This window comes from Toxotes jaculatrix, chromosome 4 (assembly GCF_017976425.1).
Source record: "Toxotes jaculatrix isolate fToxJac2 chromosome 4, fToxJac2.pri, whole genome shotgun sequence".
In the NCBI taxonomy this organism is placed as follows: Eukaryota; Metazoa; Chordata; class Actinopteri; family Toxotidae; genus Toxotes; species Toxotes jaculatrix.
The window spans coordinates 5,786,801-5,808,622 of NC_054397.1; positions in this window are offsets into that span (position 1 = coordinate 5,786,801).

A 21,822-nucleotide genomic window follows, 5' to 3' on the forward strand; every position below is an offset into this window, starting at 1 on the left:
TCTTTCCCCTCTGCAAATGCTCTGAGTGCCTGAACTTGATCATAACAAACATTAATCATGGTTTAGTTGCTGCACGCAGATGTTGTAGGTAAACAAATGAAATATGTTGTCAGTGTATGCTTTATACATTAAGCAAATACCTTTTGCGGTTTGGCAGATACATTCATTAAAACCATTTCCAAATTATGTTAATAAAGAAGTAATTTAGGCTGCATTAAGTTTTTAGGTTTGATATGGTTGGATAATCCTTCTTGTTACGAAGCTGTCTGTTAATGTTCACAGTTTGCCAGGTATGGCACCTGATGCAGACTCAGCCAGTCAACCTCCCTGAACTCAGCTCTTCTTTCTGTATTATGTTATCAACCATTATCTCCAGTGTTCTTGACTGAACTGTGTCTGTACTCCCTATCATTCATCCAGTCAACTTTTCTGCTCGGTGTTCCACATCAACACAGAGAGACCAGATCTGAGAGTCTGGTACCATTCATCCTGATGTCAGTCCACTGGTGTGTAAACTGGTGTTAGTCAGTGCAGCAGCAGGCAGAGTTAGACCAGCGTCTGCACGCCACGGGGACAGTGGAAATCTTTGGTGATGGATGGCAGCTGTGAATTCAGCAGAGGAAACATTTACATGCAAATAATAGCATCTGTCGGCCCCCTACTCACGCATGAGGCGCGCAAACACGGGGATCTGTGCGCGCACGCAAACATGAGACGACGCTCGGAGACAAACTACAAAACGCACGAGGAGAAAAGTGACAAAACACACGCATGCACACAGCAGAGGTAATGAGATGATGTATGAGAGCTCTTAAGCCCCTATCCAGGGCCTCCTTTACTTCACTCTCCACTGGTTTGTCTGCCCTGTTGGTGTGTGTGTGTGTTCCTCTGTTTTCCTCCCTCCTCTCTTTCTCTATTTTTATGTCTCTCTCTCTCTGTTAGTGTTGGTGAGATATAATTGAAGTACTCAAAGCTGATGAAATTGTTTACACCAGTCCAGAGAAGAAGGATAGAAGCTGCTTTTGACAGTTCGGAGCTTTGTGTGTTTGAAATCAGGGGATTACTATAAAAGAAAACCAACTTTGTCTCTAAGTTTTGTTTTAGGGTTTTTTTTTCTCCAAGATGTTGAGCTTGTCGAGGAACTGATTTCAGGATTTCAGAATTGGAAACAATTGGAGTTTCTGCTTTTCTGTGCCAACATTTATAAAACAGGTGAGCGAAAGTGACATCAGGTGCTGTGGATGTAACGCTGATGTAACTGTCGTGTTGCTATCAGAAAGAATGAGTAACTACCGGGATTAATGTCAGCAGCCAACCGTCTAATTCTTCCTCCAGATGTTTGCTTAACATTTTAAAGTACGCCATCCCACCCATGGGACACTTTGGCCTTGCTAGTTCCACTTTAGTTGTGTTTTTATTTGTACCAAACTCAATCTTCACACAACTTTGACATATTATAGTTTGTTTGAAAGCTGTAAATCTCCCAATTCTATCTGTGAAAAGCATTTTAGGATCCCTATATCACTGCAACAGCTGTCAACATAAAATTGGTTCAAACTTGTGGCTATGTCTCCAAAGTGTTTTCCACACAAGAGTACTACTACAGGCCTTATATCCCTTTTTCATGCCCAAAAAAATGGTGAGACAAAAAGAAACTCCTTACATATCCACTGTGTTTGCACCTCTTCAACTTTGGTTCAGTATCTCTTATACACATTCTGACTTTTTGGTTGTAAAATTTAAAAAGTAACCTTTCAGGAGAGACCAGGGCGATGACTCCAATCAGAAGGGCTTTTGGGCACATTACTTTTTTAGGCTTGTGCACAAAACAACAGGGGTGTCTGATAACAGGTTAAGAAATGTCACTACATTATCCAATATTATTATCCAAGTATCCAATGTTTTCGGTTCTCTCAAGCTAAACCCAGATAATGAACGGTATTTTTGTGAACAAGAGAGCAAATCAGCTGCTCTACGGTGGAGAAAACATGTAGTTGTGGTCATGTTAGGTGAACAGGAATGACAGTGTCATTCTGTGTCACCTAACGTCTGTGTCAACCTGCTTGTAAATACTGTCTTTTCCACTAATGAAAATGACACCTGTAACCAAGGCAACTGTACACAACAAAGATGGCTGTAGCCTTGAAGTGCTTAGAATATATAAAAATGTAAAGTGCATGACAAAAATGAGGCAGCAATTGGACTAAAAGCCATGAACATCTAAAGGGTTGTGAGATGATTAACGAGAAAGGAAAGAGCTGCTCAAATTCAGATTCTCTTTTTGTGACTTTTCTGTAAACTTAGTTTTTTTTTTTCCTGGAAAATACGAGATAATTCTGCCACATCTGGCCTCCCAGCAGTTATTCATGAGAATCAGTCTGAGAGGTTTAAAGGAGAGAAGAAAAAAAATCACTGTTTGGTTGAAGAGCTCTCAACTCCTGTGATGAGGTGCTGCAAGCAGACACTGCTTCACTTTTAGGAGTCACTTGAAAAAATAAAAAATAAAAAAAAGTTGTGAGTCCTGAGTTGTGAACCAGTTTAAAGAGGGGTCGTAGCGTAATGGAGGACAAGAATTGTCTCATCTTGGGTTGGATTTTGCAGGTGAGCATGTTATTTGAGTGCTGTTGAGACATGACTCTGGCTCTCCTCACTGCTTCACCAACGTTTTAACGTGATGAAACGGCATTAGTTGATCTGATCTGGGTCTGAATGTGATGCCACAAGTAAAAAAAACAAATCAGTGATATTTAGTATCTTTGGTAATTCATGGTCTGAATCAGGTTTAGGTATGATGTGGTTACCCTGATAATCAGACTACTGTCTATATTAACAACTGACATTCACAGAGCAGCAACACATCAGCAACAACATACTTCAACAGCGGATGGCGTGGAGCTCTGAAAACCAAATGACTCTGGCAAACCAGATCAACTTCTCAACTTTCTCCAAACAGCTTCAACAGCATTGTTCAAAAGTTATGTTGCCTGGTGACCGCACTCTGGGTTACATACAGGTTATTATTCATGACCATACTCATGGAAAAATGCTGAGTCCGTAGGGATTAACTACCCATTTGTCTGGTGATCCTACAAACCTTCAACATCTCTGACATTTGGGTGACTCCATAATGGCTGAATTTTCCTTCTGAGGTGAGCGGTTACTTCAGCGCAGGTTAACACATGGTTGTGAGAATATTCAGATAAGCCTGAAGGGTTAAATTACGTGAACTGTTTTATGGAAATTTATTTGGTGGCGTGACCTTGTTTACTGAACAAGGTTCGCCCTTAACACTGTACTGCTACTATACAGCTACATATCCACTGGCACATACCTGCAGTCTCTCACACACACACACACATACATAAACAAACAAACACTAACACATGCATTCAGAGCTGTGAAAAAGTATTAGCCTGCTTCCTGACTTCTTATATTTTATACATATTTACATATAAATATCTTATGTTAAACTGTTTAAGATCTTAACAAAAAAAAATACAGACTGTTTTTTCAGTGATAAGTTTAATTATTGGAGCAAATAAGTTAATCAACACCAACTGTGCTTGTGTGGGGGAAAAAAAGGTATATGCCCCTGTCATCATTAAATAAACTTCATTGATAATTGGGTTCAGCTGCAGTAAACAAACCCAGGCCTGATTACAGCCAGCCCTGTTCAATCTACTCATCATTAAAACAGAACTTTTCCAGCAGTGTGAATTTGGCTAAAAGGTCTTAACAAGCAGCGAACTATGCCACGATCAAAGGAAATTCCAGGGGTGATGAGGAGGAAGGTGGCTGACACACATTAGTCTGAGAAGGGTTACAAAAGCCACTTCTAAGGCTCTGGGACTCCAAAGATCCACACTGAGAGCCGTTACCTCCAAATGGAGGAAACTCGGCACAGTAGTGAACCCAAGAGCACATCGACATTTCATCCTGGATGTTACACAAGAGCCAAGGAAAAACATCCATGAAACTGAAGGCATCTCTGACCTCTGTCGAGGTCAGTGTTCATGACTTTGGCATCCACGGAAGAGCGGCGAGGCAAAAACTACTACAAACCCCAAAGAATATGATATCTCAATTTCGCCAAAACACACTCTGGATGACCCTCAAACACCCTCAAACTGTTTGGAAGGCAGGGGTCCTGTTGAACTTGGCGGAAACCAAACACAGCATTCCACATTAGAAACATCGATACTGTCCCCCTGTAAAAAACAAACCCACAAGTTATCCGTGCAAGCAGCTTATCACGAGCCATAGTCGGGCGATTAGGACGGGAGAGAAGGAGGAAGTCAGGTCACGTAGTTTATAGGGAAAGTCTGAGTTAAGAGGAGGTTGGGGTGGATGTTGATTACAGTCATAGCCCTGGATGCTGCTGTAGGGGCACTATTTGAGGAGATGCTCCTCTGGGTCATATCAGAGCACAGGGATAAATGACCTACATGCTTGCTCCAAATTGGAAGACTTGTTGAGAGCATCATATGTACGGTCAAGCATGGTGGTGGCGAGGAGATGCCTTCAGGGCCTCTGCGACTCGACATAATTGAGGGAAACATGAATTCTGCTCTCTACCAGAAAATTCTGAGGGAGGATGTCCGGTCAGCAGCCCGAGATTTGAAGCTCAAGTGCAACAGGGTTACACACCAAGACAATGATCCACAGTGCAACATAAAGTCCAGCTCTGAATGGGTCAAAAATTAAGGAAAATTAAGGTTTTGGAGTTTGAAAACCCTCCAGTGTCACTGAACTAAAACAGTCCTGCATAGAAGAGTGGGCTAAATTCCACCACAGTGCTGTGGAAGACTGATCTCCTGTTCAGCTGCAGCTAAAACTAGCCAAAGCAGCTACTAGGCTTCAGGGGGCAATTACTTTTTCATATGGGAGGGAGGTGTTCAGTAAGTTATTTGCTTTAATAAATAAAATTATCATTTAAATTCTGTCTTGTTGTGCTTACTCAGGTTGCTTTTGTTTTATTTAAAATTTAATCTGAAGACCTGAGACCATTTAGTATGAGATATATACAAAAGCAGAAGAAATCAGGAGAGGTGCAAATACTTTTTCATGGCACAAATACACCAAAAGTACCAACATTTATGCTCCTTTAATATCTGGTCCGTTAATTTTACACATCCACACATAAACGTGCACTGACAGAAAACCACATGCACTCTTCAGGTTCTGTATTAGGCCTCCTCAGATGAATCCTCCACCTCCTCCACTCTAAACAGTCTACAGGGACAGACAGGAGAAGAATTGCGGAGCCCCTACCCAGGTCTGATGAATTGACTTCTCTGAGCATCGGCTGTACCTCTGACCTTTGCTAAAGAGATCTCACTCGGCCTCTTGTCTTTTTCGTGGTGTCTAAATTGTGCGTGTGCATGTACATGCGCACACACCTTTTGTCTGTTGGCAAAGCAATCTCACACATCCACAACCAGCAGCCTTCTCTCCAATTAGATCTCCCCCTGTCTTACTGTGTATCATTCCAGCTGATGTTTTCTCCTCTCTGCTTTGCATATAAATTACTAAAAACGGTTTCATGATGTCTGTCAAACTGCAGTGCTCAAACGCTGGAAACAGACACCAACGATGGAGCAACAGACCATAAAAAGACTACAACAAGACCGAGCATAAACACATGCATTACTAATTGCGTGTGTGTGATGCTGCAGCAGAGACTGTGATTCCTGACAAAGTACTTTAAAAACAAATCTTTCTGTGGCACATTAACGACCTGTGATCCACGGTGTGTCAATACAGCAATCAAATGGCTAGTAATTCACCTTTTTACTGATTTGTTTGGAACAATAAAGGTCTGCTTTACAGAAAAATAACAATTCTTTCAACATGGGGAACAACAATAGAAGGCTAATAATGTTTGAGAAGGTGGTGTTTACTGTGATTACGAGTGAGAGGGTGACATGACCAGTGTGAAATAGCTAGAAAAGGTCACCAATTGTGTTTTGGTACAATGCCTGTATTTCAGTGGAGACTGTGAACATAAGAACAATCAAGTGTTAATCTTACAGGGTTTTTTTTTTTTTTGAGAGAGAGAAAAGAGCTCACTGGTGCCAGGATGGGGGGGACGACAATGAGACTCTTTGTCCCCCTGCTTTCAGGTTTTATGGTAATAAAGTGGTGAAACTACTGTGTCTCTGCCTCACTGTATCGATGTCCAGTGTCCAGCGAACAAAGTGTTATTTAGTTTTTGCTTTGAAAGTGAGAGGTGCTAATTCCCGCGCCGCTGAGGCACATGACTACATGTTTTTTTTTTTTTTTTTAACATAACTGTGTACATAATTTGGAAGAATGCAGCGTACATACATTTAGACAGAGGTGTTGATAAAGTTCTATGGTAGTTTGTGTTGTTGTTCCTTCACATATAGAAATGAGGTGCACAGAATATTAGAAAAACCTTTCAAATGAACGAAGCCCACAACAACAACAACACCTCAGTGTAAAGGCTCAAAATGTACCACAGAAATTAGTCAACACAGAAACAGCTACAACAAAAAGAAATATTTTTGATATTTTGGGGGAAAGAAATGCTGTGTGATTTGATTGGTAAGAGTGGCATGAGGAGATCTCAAATCTGCCACAGGTCCACGTTCAGCAGGTGATGAAGAAGCTGCTGTAACTGTTATTTTCTCACAGTTTAAAAAAATAAAAAATAAACTGAGAAGATATAATATGTTAATTAACTTTCATGGTGTTGATATTGTTGGTATAACGAACAAATATGAGAGTGGCATCAATGTTTTCATCTAACTCTCGGCAAGAAAAAGAATATGCATATTTCCCAAAAGGTCAAACTGTTCCCTTTACATAATACTCATTTTGAAACTGCTGCTGTGCAACACGTCGCCAGGTGTTTCTATTTTTGAGGTTCCTCAGAGAATGTGTATTGTGCCTTAATCTTTAAGACTTTACTCATTCTGCTCCTGGAGTGTTTGTTCAACTCGTCCTACTGCTTAACCCCAGCATTAAGGTTTGCCTGCCTGCTCTGTTTCATGGTACACACGCTGCTTTTTAACTTTACTTTTTATGAACAGGGACAGTCAGTTCTCTACAGTCTGAGTGCTTCACAAATCAAATCGCTGGCCATTTTTATAACATACTGTAAATGCTGTACATATAAGTGGAGAACATACACACACATACAAGTGTAGTAAGAAGAGTTGTTCATTCCAAAAAAGATAAAATCTTAAGTGCCTCTTCGGTAGAGAAAAGAACACATGCACAGATATAAAGCTTCAATAATTAAGTGGCTAATCAGAGAAAATAGAAAAGGATAATCTCTCTGCTATTTACTGTTGACATAGTTGTGAACATGAAAGCCAGGACTGACACACACATGCACAGAGGGAGAGAGAGAGAATGATGTTTTCTTGTTTTTCAGCTTTCACCCTCTCATTTTCATGCTGTTTTATTCGGACTCATCAAGAATTCTGTCAGAAGTCGTCTTTGAAGACTTTGGCTCAGTACCATGCTCTCTTGTCCTGGTTTTGTTGATATTTTTCTTTCTAAATGTTAATTTGATGCTTATGTGTGTGTGTGTGTGAGTGCGTCTGAATGTGTGTGAACGTGTGTTTGTGGTTTGTGGAGTCCTCGGGGTGGTGTTTACAAATAAAGCCTGAAGCTGCCTGACAACAGTCGTCATGATGCTCCAGCACTAATTAACTAATTAAAGCATAAACAGAGGAAAACAGAGAGCGTGGCGAGTGGACATACTGACTGACAGACAGCGGGTTGCCGTCTGTAGCCAACTGAAAGTTTGCAGAATAAACTCAAAGGCAGACACTCACCTGCTGCTCTGTACCATCAAACCAGCCTGCTGCTTGTAGTGATGGGAATTACGGCTCTTCGAAGGGAGCTGGATCTTACGGCTCTGTTCCTTTTCCTATCATAGCCTATCATTCTTTTTTTCTCTTTAGCTGGACTGAAACAGTGAGGCCAGCCCTGGAAACAAGTGGGGCAGGAGCACTGGGAGCAGTTAATCGCTGCACAAGCTGGCTACTTTGAAGGGGATGAGGGCGAAATTTAAATCAGGTACAGTTTTTGCTTGTTACAGGCTCAGTCCCTGCACCTTTTGATCTCAGCTGATATTGTCTGTAATAGATACTACTGCAATTTACTAAACTCACGATTCTTCTATTGTTACACAATGTTTTTTAGCATTTACCATTTCCTGTAATTGGCGCTTTCGGCCTCAGTGAGCGCTGTTCAGCAAGTTACACAGTCCCCCTTTAAAGTATCATTTGTTCTGGTCGAGACAAATGCAGTAATAAAATTGCGGTTGCTACTCTAAAGTCGTCCTGTGATGTGATTACATCTAATCCACCAGTCGTGACTGACAGCGATCACGGCAGTCCTTAAAATTACCTGGGAATTGCATCTTGTATCACCTCCTGACTTGACGTGCCATTTTTAGTCATGGTTACATGTTGTGGTACATTTTGTTAAATTCCTCAGGTAAAAAAAAAAGGGGGGGGGGCTTGTGAAGTCTCTACGGTTGTAATAACTTTTGTCTTTGCCAAGTAAACATCAAGGTTTTGGGATGTTCAGCTGGCAGAGGAATAACTGACTCAACTTGCTAAGGTAACACAGGTGCCTGTAACAGGAGCAGATACAGTTTGTAAAGCAAAGTAACTTCTAAGAAAGATAAGAGAAAGTATCAACCCAGTTGCATCTTTTACAAACACAGACATGATTTCATAACTTCCAGTCTTTCACAACTCCCTCCAGCAAACTTATCATACCAGCAGCAGGGGTCCGCCTCTTGATATAATATCAGAGTCCTTTCATTTGTTTGCTTGATTCCCCTGACAGAAACTGAGAGAATACCAATCTTTTTCAAAAATGTGAAAGCACTGCACATACTTACACCTGCCTATTAACATGCACCCCGGGATTTTAAATTATAATTATAGTGTCTGCATAAAAATACAGGTGTAAATACATCCAATATGCTCAGAGTTTGTCATATTTTGACAGCTCAAACACGTGGAGGTGGTTAAGGAACGCTGGGGTGTGACTGCAGTGTTACAGCATTAAAATACAGTGCACTAGTGAGTAATAAGAACAGATTTTTTTTCAGAAGCATAATGATACGGCACAATTGGTTTGCACAAAGCAGTACCTTATGAGAATGTTGGGTAAACTCTGGTGCGGATACAATCCTGCATCAGATCTATACCAAAAAAAAAAAGTGAGCCACGGTGAAGAATATTTAAAAAAATATAAAATATAAGGTTTTATTTATGTACTAGGTGTGTCAAGGGTGATCTGAATACACAAAATATAACTACATGATTTCAAATCCACAAGATGCAAAAATTCTTCTGGTTGGCTTTTAATTTTTTTCAAAATAAGACATATTTTTTAATAGATTGATTTGACCAACGAATAAACAAAAATGTATTTGTAATGTATTTTAAATGTACCCTGTAGAGTTTGTGACCACTAGAGCCAGTTTTTCTAAGTGGGTTCCTGTTTTGTTTGTATCATTCACATATAGAAGGACATATGTATATGTATGCACACACAGTGGCGATGCATCACACTTTCCTGCTGTCAGTCCCACTGACTGTCCACGGTGATAACATGGACTGACAACATGAAAAAAAAAAACAAAAAAAACCCCTTTGTTTGCTTACAAGAAAACTCAACAGGGGACCTCTAAGTGAAATCAATGTGATCTTCCCCAAGGCTCACATTTTCAAAAAAATCAGGTTTGAACAAATTTGAACTGACAGATAATTCATTTGAACCAATTTCATTGCAGTTCACATACTGTACACCCTCACCCTGTCAATATAGCTTTTATATTTCTCCATGTAGTATCATACAACTGGTCTGCACATCCTCACACTAATGACAAACCCCTGTGCTCAAATCTCATCAGACACATTTAAAATATAAAAGTAGAGAAAAAAAGTCTCCCCACTCAGTCCACAGCTGTTCCGGAGCTCTCAGCTGTAACACATGATCTTCACCAGCGAGTGGAGAAGCTTTTTCAGGTGTGACCTAAACAAAACGGAGATTTGAACATCTGCAGTTCCATTAAAGCTGGACATCTGTTCATGAAGGCACGACTGAAAACTTCAGAACAGCCACGAGATGAACTTTGTGGTGTGACTGTTTTCTCTACGGCTGTTTCCAAGAGCGGGTCTGAACTCTGAGCTTCAGACAGAATGAAATAAATAATTCTGGGGAATGGAACTGATATTCTTTCATCTTTTCCAGTTTTCACACTCGTTAACAAGTGACTGTGAAGCACTAATTGATGAGCACGTGCCTCATGGAAACATTATCAGTCTTTCACACTTAACATCAAGGGTGAATTTCTTATGAGGCGGCTGGTGTTATTCTCATAGCACGGGATTTCAAATTGTAAATAGTTTACATTTTTAATGAGAACGATTTGAATTCTGTGTGGTCACAACTGGTCTGCATGAGTGTCTGGCGAGATAAGATCATCTCTGAAGATAATCACTTAAGACCGGCCTGAAATTGGGTCGCTTTTGTGATTATCAACAGGAAAATTGGGTTCAAGACCGACCTGCTGATCCTCAAGTGTGTGACCGGCAATGAAGATAGGTGTAAAGAGACCCTTAATTTGCATTTGTACCAAAATACTTTCTGCAAAGTCACTTTACTGCAAATCACACTGATTTCAAGTTAGGGGTTAACAGTGACTGATTTCTAGGTATTTCATATCCTGAATATCAAGTATGGAGCCAAAGTGATTAGTTGATTAATCGTTTGTTGTTTTTATTCCAGGCAAAAAAATAGTGGAAAAAAGCCATATATTAGCAGACACCAACCTCTCAGAAGAAAATATTTGCTGCTTTTCTCTGTCATTTATCATTGTAAACTGAATATTTGGAGGTTTTTAGACTTTAGTCTTTGACATTTCTAGACGTCACCTTCAATTTGGCAAAGTTCTTTGACAATTATTTTTTGGCGTTTCACAGACTAAACGATTTATTGAAAAAATATTCAGTAGATTAATTAATTGCAAAAATAATCATCAGCCTCAGCTGTAATATATTTGTCTTGTAACTGAATACATTTTGCATGTTCATTTAAAAAATGTATGTCTGTGTGTCAGACAGTTACACAATATTAACTCAGTCTCTCACAGTTCTCACAGGTTTATTCGCTGACATGTCTGTGTCTTAGGTGTTTATGCATGAATATGTGTGTGTGTGTGTGTGTGTGTAGTCTGGTGGGCGACAGACACCAATAACAGACATGTGGGTCAGAGACGGGTGTGTTTTGGTTACTTGGACAGCGGCTTTGTGTGTGTTCAGTCATGCAGGAAAGCTGAAGCCTTTGCAGAGCAGACAGGGGAAAGAGGTCATATGTATGTTAATATGTGGCACACAGTTGCACACAAACAGGCACACACACACTGAATACCTCAACAATGTACACAAAGAGCGCTCTTACGGTGTTATTAACGGGGAGTATTAGGTTCTCAGAAACCAGAAGTTTGCAGGAGAAAAGTGAAAGCTGACCTGTTCAGCTCTGTCACAAACGAAAGTGTCAGAGCTGTTAATGAAAACAAATACCATCACGTTTCATCCGCGCAAACACACAACTGCCACATTACATACAGTATTTAGAGCGACATGCACATGAATGTGCACACTGACTAACAGCAAGCTGCCGCATTAGTTCACCATTGTTCTTTCTGAGCTGAATGTCTTTCATGGCCAACTGTGGAGGGTAAATTAAAATTTGCATAAATTGTGTTATTTATGCAAAATTTCATTTGGAAATAATATGCCACACTTGCACTGTGGAAAAACAGAATGCACTGGTTATGTACGGGTTGATTATCAGGTTGGCACAGTACGTGTTGTTGTTCCATGTCCACAGACAAATTGAATTGTTCTCTGTAGATCTTCTCCTGCCTGGAACATGCAGCATAAGAGATTTAAACGTAGATTTTATGTTACAAAGCCACAGAAACAAAACTGATAGGACTTCACATGGATGATACCTGATTCAGCTATCACTCTGGGGACTTACATAAACTTACATGGAACATTTAAGATTTCAGTTGTAGATCTTTGTTTGGCATCAAACCCATGATATGAAACAACATCTTTATTCTAGAGCCACAGGCCGGAACAACCAGTCAAACAAAAGCTGGATCACAAACACCTGAGATAATTACACCACCAAGAATTAACAGCGAACATCTCTAAAATTAGGTCCTGGTCACGTCCGGGTTACTTAATTACAGTACTAGACGCATTATCCAGTGCACAGTTTAACCTTTGTCCTTTGTCAGTGTTTTTCTGTACTTTTTCAATTCTTCATGCACCAAAACTGCTCATCACATCGACCTAAATAACTTTCTTTTTTATGCCACATTGTTATTGAGCCAAGAAATAAAACGTCAGTTTGGCTGCAGAAGTAGTCAAAAGGGAGTCAAATAACAAACACGAGATAACTGTACATTAATATTTGATTACAAAAAAAAATCTCTAAAATGTGACGAAGATATTTAGAGCTTAAGATACTTTGTCCACCACCCAACAGGTGTACACCACCACAAACAGCACTTAATTTATTCTTCGTTTTTGACTGTTATTTAGTTTGTCACGACTATTTTTTTCCCACCTTTTAACTGCAAAAACAAACAAATCCTCTCAGTGAAATGACCAAAACATTGGTCATTTTTATCACTGTCTTCCTTATTAACCATAAAAATAAAATTAAAAATACTTGATTAAGATTTGGAAAGATCACTGCCATGGTTCAAACAAATCAATCAATAAATGTGTACACAATCCGCTGAGACTTTTACTTCTTTTTGCTTTTACATCATTATTGGCTCAACAACCAGAGGTCACTTGTCAGAAAAAGAAAAAAAAACTTAAGAAGTTTGTGGTATTTAAATAAACTGTGTCCTGCCTTTTCTTGGTCTATTGATCATGTGTGATCTTTAAATTGCTTCACATTAGTTTACACAGACCTCAGGAAGTCTAGCGAGCACTTTGTGGAAGCTTATGTGGATCAGAATAAAGAACAAAGAACAAAAAGTGACACTGACACTGCGAAAAAAAAAAAAAGATCCACACACTCACTCATTCAAATATCAGACAAACTCATACAAACACATACAGCGTCTGATAGCTGCCTTGTAATCCGGGATTAGTCAGATTAAAATCTATACCTCTGCCTATGTGTGTTAAATGATTAAAGCCAGACAGGCCCTATTTACAGAGAAGAAAAGATGATCAAATCAACAGGCTTGTCCTGGAGTGACAGCTGCAAGAGATAGACTGTGGAGAAGAGCAAATTATTTGTTTAAGCGCTAAAGTCTCTTGTTCTTTGATGGAAAACTGGTGTTTGCTCATCTAGTGAGGGGGGGAGGAGGAAGAGGAGGAGGAGGGGGAGGAGGAGGAGGAGTGGAGACAGAAACGTAATGAAACTAAAGAAAAAGATGGGGGAGAAGAGTGTTCTGCGCAGCGACTGATAGAACCTGGATGAATGACAAAGAGTTGTAATTAATAAACTCAAAGGATAATCAGGAGCCAGCATGTGCACGTACTTGGACATGCAGGCTTTGCTTTCTCTGCCTCACACACACACACACACACACAGAGGCAGAGTATATCGCTCCACACAGCCAAGGACCACAGGCTGCTGTGGTGTGATGGAGGAGCTGAGAACAAACATAAAATGAGGGAGCACCTAATGAAGATTTTAAATGAGGAAATTTCTGTGAAAATATGATAACCCTCCCTCCTCACCCACTGTGTCCCTCCCAGCTCTGATGCCAATACTTCTTCATTCCCTGCTCTCCCACCCCTCCCCTACCCCTCTCCTCTCTCTCTTTCTGTGTCCTGCACACGATAAACTCTTGCATTATTTTAATTAGGATTTGTACACTGTAACACTTTAATTTTCGCTTCCTTATTTTCCCCAGAAATCTCTGTTTTATTAGTTATCAAACCATTCCAGGCCAAACTCATAATTACACTCAGTCCCAGGGGGAAATGTGTGTATGTGTGCGCATGATGGGATTTATCTATACTTGTGAGGACTTAGGAGGAAACCTAACAGCACACAGTCTTTGCCAATCCTCATAGAGAAAACAGCAGATTTTAGAGATAAAGACTTGGGGTTGAGGTTAATTTTACAAGGTTAAATTTAGGATGGTAGTAAGGGTAATGAATGAATGTGAGTCATTTCAAGGCACTCTAAAGTATACCACAACCACTGTGTGTGTGTGTGTGTGAGCCTGTAAGGGGAGGTTTTTCCTCTTTAGAAATTCATTGTTTGGCTAAAGGGGCGAGGGGTTATGTTATTTACCTGTAGTAATTGGTTTTCCCAAATGGCAGTTTTCCTCATTACACACACTCAAACACACACACACACTGATGCACATACACATGCACACAGTATTGATGGTTAAGACAATACAGATGCTATTTCAGATAGTGGAGGCACAAAGTCAGCACACTTACCACTGACACACAGACATACATATGTGTGTGTGTGTGGCGAGCAGTGTTTTAGTGACACACTGTAGAAAAACCTATTGAAAGAACTAATCAAACACACAGGCTTACACCCATTATGCAAAAATCCTAATCTCTTTGGTTTGTGCGCAAAATTATCACAACTGAATATTGATGGATGGAAAGATGGAGGAATTTTGGTGTGTGTGTGTGTGTGTGTGTGTGTGTGAAGCCAGCTGTTCCATTTCTCCTCCTCTGAGGTGAAAATAAAACTGTCACTTGTCCATCTCACCTTCTGTTTCTCCTTCATGTGTCTTTCGTCCCATCTCCCTGAGCTCATTCACCTCTTCTTCACCTCTGGTTCACCTCCAGTTCACCCCTGGTTCACCCCCCCTGTGATCCACATTCTCCTCCCCATGTGTCTTCATGCGTCTCTCCGTGTTAACTCATGCTGCACTGACCTGAAGGTTACAAAAACAAGATTTTGAATTTTCTGGATTAACCAAGAGAATTTGAGAGGATGAGGGTGATGAATTCATTGCGTTTAAATGAAGTTGTTACTGTAAATAAAACATTAAAACATGCACAGTGACGAATAAATTCCTGTTCTGTGTTGACTCTTAATCGTCTGCTTTTAAATTACATATCTTTGATATCAAACACAGTCAGGGAGATATCAAAAGTGCACATGCCCTCATTGTCCTGAGAAGAGGTTTAATCAGTCAAATTATGTAAAACCTATGAGGATTTAAGTATCATTCCTGCAGGTGTGCTAACCTTTCAGTGCACCTTTAAACTGCACACAGAGACATAAGAAAGCCAATCATGAGATTGTCTCGCTTCAAAAAAATGTCTCACTCAAAATTACCCCAAATCCAAGCTATTCCTTGAAAAGGCCATTGTGTAAGAGGCCCATCATTAAGGCCCATTTAATATTAAAGGCCCTGCACACCCACACAGGTGTTTTCCATCCTTCTGGCTGATTAGACCTCTGCTCAGGTTGATGTGTGGCAGTGCTGTGCTGGAGATTACCTGAGGTTAAAGAAACTCTGTGTCAGAAATCACACCCTAATTACTATATAGTGTACTATAGTTACTGTCGGCTATTTTATTTGAGTGCTTCATATCCAAGTGTGAAATTTATGCTCTATAGTGCCCTAAAACCCCCTGTCGTTGAACTAAAAAGCAGCCAACGGTATGTACACTGCTTTCTGCTAATAATCCTATAAAGCAACGTGACACATTTATAGTTGTGAAAATTAGAGTGGGACAACTCTGCATCTGTGAGTGTCGACACAAAATGAAGATGATCCATCAGTGTCCAAAATCTCAATTTGCTGCCCCCTATAGAGTAAACTATTATATAAGGAGCAGTGAATGAGTGAACAGGGGAGTGATTTACAACACGGTGCAGCGACACTGACGCAACAGTTAAGGTAAAGTCACATTACTTTTTCATTCGACAAAATTTCCCTGCACCCTGCCCTGAAAAAAAAAACTAAACAAAAAAAAAACAGGGGTATGATGTCCTGGCTCTGATGTGGGTAATAGATAAATATTGATCAGAGCGATCATGCTATAACTGTGTGAACTACAGTTTGCAGTCTGGTAGTGATGAAAAAAACATAATGAGGAAACACACAAAAAAATAATAAATATTTAAAAAATTAAAAATATATATTTTTTCCCATTACTCGTTGTCCTCCTCCTTTTCCACTTTTTCATAATTATGATTTAAATGATAGCACATGAACACAGCACAATTTAAAAACCATTAACTCCCCAAGAAATATTCTTTAAAAGGCTGTTATGTACATTCAAAGTGTGAACAACAGCTTTACATTCAAGGCCCTGCACACAGGTGTCCTCACTCATTCTGGCTGATTACACGACAGCTCGGGCTGAAGTTTGGTGAAGCTACACTGGGAACGTTGTGATGACACCAAACTCCATGAACTAACAGACTTCACATCACATGGTTTGACTGCTCATAGCAGGAAAAGCACAGATGGAAGTAACATCATTAATGATAAGTCTGTTCCTGTGTCTCTCTCTGTAAACATAAAAAAAAAATAGACCTTTTTCTCACTGCAGATGTGCACAATTCCAGGACCTTGGAACTGGCTCATCTAAACGAAATGCAGTCGCTTTAAATGTTATCAAGTAAACATGTGCTTCTCCTGCAGTGGTCTGCCAAACTGTCTGCTGTGAAAAAAGGTCTATCCCGGGGCTCTGGGATGTAAAAGACACAAATGAAATGCAGACATAGTTAATGGTATTGGTTACATCTGTGTTTCACAGGTTTTAAATGTCTGCAGTGAAATAGGTCTCTATCTGCTTCAAACTAAATGCTTGTCGGATCATCTAACAGTACCTGAAACGGTGTTTGAATTATGGTGGAGCCGGGGGGGGGGGGGGGGCTTAGCTCCCTCAAATGAGACCTGAGCCCCTCTGGAAGTGTAACAGACTGGTGAAACACATTTAATTACAGACGCTGCCTAAGCCCCAGTTTGTGCTTCTCATGTATTAGCATACGTTCAGGTCACAGAGGTAACCATTGGTTTCCTCTAGAAGATAATTAACCGGCAGTGCTAGAAAAACTAAGGAGGTCATTTGAATACACTTACCGCTCTTCCGGGGATGTTTCCACAATCCTCAAGGACTCTTCTAACCATCCAGAGAGCAAAGGTTGTTACCTGTGCAAAACAGGACAGTAACCAGCCACGTTAATCGCATTGTCTATCATTCACTCTGTGTTTATCAGCTCTGCTGTCACTCTTCACTTTGAACTGTGCAGCGATCACCTTAACTTATGGTTTTGTGTCAAACTTCACAGAATACTTCATTTTTTCTGAAGTGCATGGATCATGGAGGCCGTGTCCAAATCCACTTCTGCTGATTTAAAAAGAGCCTGAGGCATCAGGCACATGGTTTAGAGAGGTTGTGCGACGCCTCTTCATTGATCATGGGTGTATTTTGGGTATAACATTCAATAAGCCAATCAGAGCATCATCTCCCATTCACTTTAAAAGCGAGTTGTGCTGGCACATTGGTGGATTGCTATTAAAATGGTGGATTTGAAAGTTACTAAGAATATTTTGTACGTCTGTGCAGTGATACATGTAAAAAAGCAGAGTGAACCCAGATTGTGCACCTGCCTTTGTAGGCACATATTACTATCCTGATAAGGCGACACTGGCTTCAGAGCAGGTTGCTTTTTGCTGCCTCAAGTTGCGGCACAAGTGCATTTGCAACAAGAAAATTCAAGTTCATTGGTCTCCAAAACTGATTTATAACAGCATTTCTATTGCTGTGGTGAATTATAGAAGAATTACATCAAATCAAATAAAAATCTAATGTCCTGTCACGTAATCTGTGCGCAACTGTGCCCAGGTCAGTGCCTCTGATTTTATAACCTCTACCAGTGACGAGTGCAGCATGACTGATCCTGACATGTGCAGGGTGTACACACACGTCCATGCACGAAAAGAAACATCCCCCTGAAAGCCACAGCGTAATTCAAACACTTGTCTGAAACCCTCTTTCTGATGGTGTAATGAAAGGGGGGTGCATCCAACTTCTTTTTTTTTTTTCAAACTTCCCAGAGCAGACAGCCACTTAATGGTTACTTATGGCAGCAATTGATGTGTCAGAGGCAGGACCTGAACTTCTCTCACAAGCTCCTTCTTTTTTTAAAATTCTTTACACAATATTTTTTGTGCACAACTGAATTTAACATCGTGAATGTCTTCAAAAGAGAGAGGCGCTGTCCGAAAAGCGTGTGCCATTAACCCAGTTGCACGACTCATCACTTTGAGCCTCCACAGCACAGAATATTTGGAGAGAGACTGAATGAGTTGAAAAAATAAGTTGCATGACCTAGTTTATTTGAAGCATACTGAGGCCTTAAGAATTATAAAGGTGGATTTGGCCCTGCCCTAACAGGTGCAAAAAAAAAAAAAAACCTAATAAGAGCCTGATGGAGATTTCAAACAAGCACAGTCATGTCTACAAAGTCCTGAAAAGAGATCTAATCAGTCAAATTAAGTGGAAACACCTGCGTGAGTGAACCACGGGTGTATAGGGGCTTTAAATTTAGCTCTTTGCAGTCTTTGCTTACTTTTTTTTGTCCCCCATCTTTCACTGTTGTGTGCCGTCTTAGTCAGTGGGGAAAAGAAGCCTTCTCTGCTTTACTGAGCTCCTTTTCTGAGTTCCAGCCTGTTAATCAATCCACACCACCCAGCCTTTTCTCTTACTGACTCCTAATGGTGGGACAACTATCTTCTCTCACCAATCCGTTGTGCAAAGTGAGTCTCCATTTCTATAAAATCTTATTTCCTAAGAAACACTTGACATCACCTTCTCCCCACCTAATCATATTTTCTTTGTTTCCTTTTCACTTACTTTCTTTTTAAAAAAAATCCTTCGTCTTTCTTTGCCGAGCACTTCAGCCTTACATGACTGCTATAGAGCCACAGAGAAAATTGCCTGGTAACAGCACAAGGCTCAGTCTTGCATTCCTGATTTTTGCTTGCTTATTATTTCAGTCATACAGGAGCCGAAGCTGCTGTTCCATCCAGGCTAAATCACTCTGAAAGAGTGGCAGCTAAATGCCTCAAGTGTAAAATGGAAAACGTTGGCTTGCAGACAGGAAAGAGCTGGTGGGTGGCGAGGTGTTGAAATACAGTGTTCACCTGTATTAATATGAGGAGCCAGCCAGAGCCTGGGCTCCATGGTGGGCAATCAATGGACCTGCACCTGCAGGCAACCTGGAAAACTCTTCAAGGTTTGGTTTGAAAGTTTGAATTATTGATTATCATTATCGTTACAGTGATGAACTACAGGCATGAACGAAAGAGAGTTTGTAGCCACTGCCTGAAATAAAATCATATACGAATTACAGCTCCAGCTAATAATTGCTGTCATTAGTAATTCATCTGTACATTATTTTGTACATTACAGCATAACACTTGTGTAAATTCTCTACAGGCAGAAAGCAGCGGCCTGTAGGACAAGGAGAAAATCACCGTGCGAGATGCCTTTCACATTACATATAATCATTTGATCCATTGTCATTAGAAAAGTATTAAGTATAAGCAGTTTAACTTGGTGTGTATTATTACCAGTGGAAATTACGGCCAAAACTATTTAAAAAAGAAAAGAAAAAAAAGAAGAGCCAAGGTGTAATAAACTGAATTGTCCTTTAACACCGCAAAAGCAGTCAAATTCAAACACAAACAAAAGTTACAACTCCAGTACACCGACTGCCACTCAGCCCACTGGGTCTCATCTTTCTGACATCGAGCAGCGAGAGCAGCTCTGCCATTAGAGACGGGGAAGAAGAGAAGCATGTTGTGCTGACTGGAGTGCGGGCCTGTCAATCATCGCTAACAGATGCATTTGGCATTTCAGTCAGGTACAAAAGGTGTGTTTGGTGCCAAAGTAGGCTACCTCGAGTCAGACAGGCATCCAGACAGTGTGCCTGAATAACAATATTTCATCAGAGTAAAGTGGGAATAACAGGGAAGAGGATGAGCAGGGTAAACATAGTCCTTTCACCATGGAGCCGCACTGTTGCTATGACTTTTAACAGAAAGGCAACATATATACATCTTCAAGGCTCTCCTCCACCATCTGCTCACCGGCTGTAGGGACGCCTGCCTTTCTCTTACACTCTCACACACACTCACACACACCCTCAATATCCCCTTCCAGACTCATTAGCATATAAATAAATCATACAAACTCAAAAACACACACTGAGACAATGGCCATCACACAGATGCATTTTCCAATAGTGAATGTGGAATATTAGTAAGTATAAGCAGACTCCAGTAGTGTCCATTAGTGTGTGTGTGTTGTTCCAAGCTTGATGAAAAGGCTTTTAGGCTAATTACATGAGAAAAGTGTGTTGCTATCTTGATTAGTTTCAATCTTGTTCTTACATCACTCTCTTCCTCATACATACAAATAATATGTGCAGGCTCACACAGCACTGGTTCAATAGACTGTCACTGCTGTTGGATTTTTAAATTAGACAGCCATTTTAATGGAATAACTTGTTCTCGTGTGTGTGTGCGCGCTGTCACATCTTCCACAACACTAAACTCCATGATTGAGTCAATAAAGAACATGATGTTCTGAGCGTGACTTGCGCAGCCTCTTCTTGGTTCACTGCTGATACCTTGCTTGCTGACAGTGCATTTCACTTAGCATCTCACTTCCTTTTCTGTTTAAATTGGGGGATAAAAAGGAAGAATTTTAAAGAGAGGAGGCATCACATGTAGACCTTTTTTTGGGTTGTTTTCAAATCTGATCTAACAGCGCCCTCTGTCAAGAGAAAGCCAGAACTACAAGATCACATCCTTTCCTGTTTTCTAGGAGTGTTGGTGTCTGGATTCAAAGGCACAAAGTCTAGTGAAGTCAGTTTTATTTATATAGCCCAAAATTATAAATTTGTGTCAGAGGGCTTTATTTTATGCATAAAACTGAGGCACGATGCAGGACACATAAAGCAGCATCAGGAAATTGCATATTCTATTTTGCGTGGCTGAAATATTTGCTAAGACAAGTGCCTTTTGATTACACAGTTTAACAGGTTATTTGAGCCTGAGTCCAAGGACACAAACATTCAAGCATGACGCATTAGCCTTTTTTGACAATTAAATATTTCAGTTACATTCATCAATTATACTTTCATCCCTGTGCTTTTAGAAAACACTCAATAATGTCCCTGCCCTGGCCATGTATAACCTCTAGAGGTTTGTCTGTGCAAAATCCAGCAGAAATCATTTGACCTGTGAAATTAAACAATATTTTCTCAGAGCTGTTATAGAAATGTTGCACACAAGGACACAAATTAGGCCTGTTTCACAGAGGACATTTCTACGTGTCACTGTAGGAAAATCACAGATCTAAATAATACAGTTAATAAGGACTGAATTAATTTCATCCAGCTGCTTCAGTTTCAGGGTCCTGGTATTGTTCACGCTGGCTCACTGTCATGGCTAACAACTTTCCTACTACGATGAGTCAAAATCTGTGCTGTGAACAAATTAAAACACATTCTGTGTTCTTGTACAGACACAGATCCGTTCATGTGCAATTTTTCCATCCTGATTTTCTCTTTATCTTAGTGAATTCAGTCTCACTCCACTCATTATCAGCTTTTTTCATTAGGTTCCACAATCTCATATTATGTCAATTATGCCCTTTCAGTTAATAAAAGGATTCATTTTCTAAAGAAGAAAATGCTTTGGGCTTTGAAATTTGTATTTTGTCTCAAAGTAAAATCTGATATTAGAAACCGCTTTGGGAGAAATGCATCCTCAAATTT